The sequence below is a fragment of the Acomys russatus genome, chromosome 16, assembly GCF_903995435.1.
Source record: "Acomys russatus chromosome 16, mAcoRus1.1, whole genome shotgun sequence".
NCBI lineage: Eukaryota > Metazoa > Chordata > Mammalia > Rodentia > Muridae > Acomys > Acomys russatus.
The window spans coordinates 1,162,986-1,167,931 of NC_067152.1; positions in this window are offsets into that span (position 1 = coordinate 1,162,986).

The following is a 4,946-nucleotide window of genomic DNA, read 5'->3' on the forward strand; positions in this document are numbered from 1 at the left end:
GTGAAATGCATTATGACCATACCCATCCTCCCCCATCCAACTTCTCCCATGATGCCCCAATGTTCCACTATCAGATTCATGTCTTCATCTATTGTATGCACAATTGCACAAGTACTTACATGTATATATCTCCTAGTGTATCAAACTAATGTTCCACACACATGTGGATGTAGTATTGAATACTGGGGTTCAGAATCAGTCCTTGGTTTGAGAGACTTGCGACTTTTCCTTGCTTGTAACTTTTCTCAACAACTGTCTTTTGCAGGGTTCATAATTCTAAAAGTCTGTATAGACTTTAGAACCAGAAGAAAATATATATTTAATTTTATTTAATTCATATAACTTGATTTTATTTATGTTATACATTTACTATTTATTAATGTATTTTATTATATATAGTAAAATATATAAGTTGTAGAATATAAATTAACTGGATCAAATAAGTTAACAAAAATGTTTAAAAATTAAGAATGAAAATAAAGGTTTAAACTTTTTTAACTTTTTAAAATTTCCTTAAGGTCTTAATTTTTTGAATTTTTTTTTCTTTGTTTTTCCAAATTACATATAAGTGTATTTTTTTATTATTAATTTATTCTTGTTACATCTCAATGTTTATTCCATCCCTTGTATCCTCCCATTCCTCCCCCCCCCCCATTTTCCCATTATTCCCCTCCCCTATGACTGTTCCTGAGGGGGATTACGTCCCCCTATATATTCTCATAGGGTATCAAGTCTCTTCTTGGCTACTTGCTGTCCTTCCTATGAGTGCCACCAGGTCTCCCCCTCCAGGGGACATGGTCAAATGTGAGGCACCAGAGTACGTGAGAAAGTCATATCACACTCTCCACTCAACTGTGGAGAATATTCTGACCATTGGCTAGATCTGGGAAGGGGTTTAAAGTTTACCTCCTGTATTGTCCTTGGCTGGTGCCTTAGGTTGAGCGGGACCCCTGGGCCCAAATCTGCCTATCATATTGTTCTGCTTGTAGATTTCTAGGACCCTCTGGATCCTTTTATTTTGCTGTTCTCCCATGCGTCTCTCATTTAGAGTCCCAATAGGATGCCTTCCCCTCTGTCCCAGTTTCCTGGTAAGTGAAGGCTTTTATTCTTGTTACATCTCAATGGTTATCCCATCCCTTGTATCCTCCCATTCCTCCCTCCCATTTTTCCCTTATCCCCCTCCCCTATGACTGTGATTGAGGTGGACTTACTCCTCCTTTATATGCTCATAGAGTATCAAGTCTCTTCTTGGTAGCCTGCTATCCTTCCTCTGAGTGCCACCAGGTGTCCCCATCCAGGGGTCATGGTCAAATATGAGGCACCAGAGTAAGTGTGAAAGTCATACCCCACTCTCCGCTCAACTGTGAAGAATGTCCTGTCCTTTGGCTAGATCTGGGTAGGGGTTTGAAGTTTACAGCCTGTATTGTCCTTGGCTGGTGCCATAGTTTGAGCAGGACACCTGGGCCCAAATCTGCCTATCATAATGGCAAGGATGCGGAGAGAGAGGAACATTCCTTCATTGCTGGTGGGAATGCAAACTAGTACAGCCACTTTGGAAATCTATCTGGTGCTATCTCAGAAAGCTGAGAATAGGGCTTCCTCAAGACCCAGCTATTCCACTCCTTGGAATATACCCAGAAGATGCTCCAGCCACAACAAGAAAATTTGCTCAACCATGTTCATAGCAGCCTTATTCATAATAGCCAGATCATGGAAACAGCCTAAGGATCCCTCAGTAGAAGAATGGATAAAGAAACTGTGGTACATTTACACTATGGAATACTACTCAGCTATTAAAAACAAGGAATTCCTGAAATTTGTGGATAAATGGATTGAGCTAGAAATGATCATAATGAGTGAGTTAACCCAGAAGCAGAAAGACTCAAATGGTATATACTCACTTATATCAGCACACTAGCCCAAGGGGCATGTCCCACAAAAGCCTTCACTTACCAGGAAACTGGGACATAGGGGAGGGCATCCTATTGGAACTCTAAATGAGAGAAGCATGGAAGAATGGCAAGGCATTAATTTTTAGTTTTTATAAAGTATGTCTGTGTGTAAGTATGGATTACATGGAAGCTAGAGCCATCAGGTTCCCTTGAACCTGTAGTTAAAGGCTGTTGATTTTACATTCAGGATTTTAGGCTCACCAAGATAGAAAAAATTGCCAAATACAAATAGCCAAAACACTATGAATGTAATAACCTTTATATAATTCCTAATTTTTGTGGTTCTTGCTGTATGTACTTTATTTTATATGTGTGTAATAATATAAATGTATATATTAAATTAAAAAATATTTTAAAAGCTTATTGTGAGCTGATATTTTAAGACTAATGTGGCTACATATCTCCCACTGATATGTAGCCTGTAGTCACCACCACTTGTAGCCAGACAAGACTTCCAGTGGAGGGAGAAGGACACCAACCCAGCCACAAAACCTTCAACCCAAAATTTTTCCTGCCTACGAGAAATGAAGGGATAAAGATAAAGCAGAGTTTAGGGGACTAGCCAAAGAATAACAAGCCCAACCCGAGACCCACCCCCTGGGAGAGAGCCAACCCCTGGCACTGTTAATGATACTCTGCTATGTTTGCAGACAAGAGCCTAGCATGGCTGTCCTCTGAGAGGCTTCCATCCAGCAGCTGATGGAAACAGATGCGGAGACCAGCAGCTCTGGAAGTCCTGTGGAATAGTGGAAAGAGGGATTGAGGGAGCCAGAGGTGTCAAACACACTACAAGAAGACCTACAGAGGAAACTGCCTGGGCCCATGGGGAATAACAAAGACTGAATCACCAACCTAAAGCTTGCATGGGCTGAAGCTAGGCTCCCTACATATGTATAGGAGATGTGCAGCTTTGTCACCATGTGGATCCCCTAACTATTAGAGGGGGGCTGTCCCTGACTCTGTTCCCTGCCTTTGGGTCCCTTTCCCCTAGCTGAGATGCCTAGTCTGGCCTCTATGAAAAGTGAAGCCCTTAGTCCTGATGAGACTGATGTGCGTGGTGGTTGGTACCCATGGGTAGAGGGGAGAGGCTTCCTTCTGTTCTTTTAAGAAAACGGCCCTGCCATGGAACCAACCCACCCTGGCATATCAAGTCTCAGCAGGACTAAGTGCATCCTGTTCCTCTGAGGCCAGACAAGGGAGCCTGGTTAGGAGAAAGGAATACAAAGACAGGGAGCAGAGGCAGAGACAGCCCCCACTCCAATTATGAGAGGACACACATGAAGACCAAGCTGCGCATCTACTACATATCTGTAGGGAGCCTAGGTCCAGCCCGCGCATGCTCTTTGGTTGGTGCTTCAATCTCTCTGAGACCCATGGGCCCAGGTTAGTTTCCTCTGTAGGTCTTCTTGTAGTGTCCTTGGCCCCTTTGGCTCCCTCTATCCTTCCCCCCAACTCTTTCACAAAACTCCCCAAGTTTTGCCTATTGTTTGGCTGTGGCTGTCTGCATCTGTTTCCATCAGCTGCTGTATGAAGCTTTTCAGAAAACAGTTATGCTAGACTCCTGTCTGCAAGCATAGTGTCAGGGGTTAGCTTTCTCCCATGGGGTGAGTCTTAAGTTGGGCCAGCCATTGGTTAGCTTCGTTTCTCAATCTCTGCTATTCCTTCATCCCTGCACATCTTGTAGGCAGGACAATTTGGGGGTCAAAACTTTGTGGGTAGATTGATTGATGAGGTCATGGAGAATGTATTAATGATGAAAATATTGACAAGTAAGGTCAATATCAGATGGCAAAGACTTTTCAACTTGAATGCAACAAGTATGTTTTCCCTCTGGAAATAGGAAATTATAAAAGTATTTATTGCATAAAAGTTATACACTATAAACATATTTGTAGATGTTAAAGCTTTGAACAGTACAGAAATCATTGATACTTTTTAAGCAGATTCATGACTACTTTATAATGAGAAGATAATATAACTTTATTAAATATTATAGGAATTGTACTATTTTCTAACACCTTCAGCAAAGTGGCTCGATACAAAATTAACTGAAAAAATCAGTAGATAGCCTGAATACAAAAGACAAATGGGCTGAGAGAGAAATTAGGGAAACAACTTTCACAATAGCTACAAAAAACACAAATTATCTTGGTGTAACTTTAACCAAGCAAATAAAAGACTTGTATGGGAAAAAAACTTCAAGTCTCTGAAGAAAAAAATTGAAGATGATGTCAGAAGATGGAAGATCTCCCATGTTCATGGATAGGTAGGATTAACATAGTAAAAATGGTGATCTTACCAAAAGCAATCTACAGATTCAATGCAATTCCCATAAAAATACCAACACAATTCTTCATAGACCTTAAGAGAACAATTCTCAACTTCATGTGGAGAAACAAAATATCCAGTATAGCAAGAAAATCCTGTACAATAAAAGATCTGGTGAGTATACCCATCCCTGATCTCAACCTGTATTATAGAACAATAGTAATAAAAATTGCATGGTGGCATAGAAACAGACTGGTGGATCAGTGGAATCAAATTGAAGACCCAGAAATAAGCCCACACACCTAAGGACACATGATTTTTTACAGAGAAGCCAAAACCATATAATGGAAAAGGGATAGCATCTACAAGAAATGATGCTGGTCTAACTGGATGTCTACACGCAGAAAAATGCATATAGACCTTTATTTATCACCCTGTACAAAACTCGAGTCCAGTCAGATCATGGTCCTGGACATAAAACCAGAAATACAAAATCTACTAGAGGAGAAATGAGAGAAAGCCTTGGTTTCTCTGGTCTTAATTGGCATCTGAAATGCAGAGGAGGCAGGGATGAATGAAAAGCCACACAGACAGGCTTCAATCTTTATGCAAAACTGAGAGCAGGTCACAACCACCCAATAGCATGGACTATAGAGCAGGGCAAAAACCCACTTAGTAACAAACAGGAATTGCATCTCAGCAAGTCTCAGACTTGGTTTCACATTT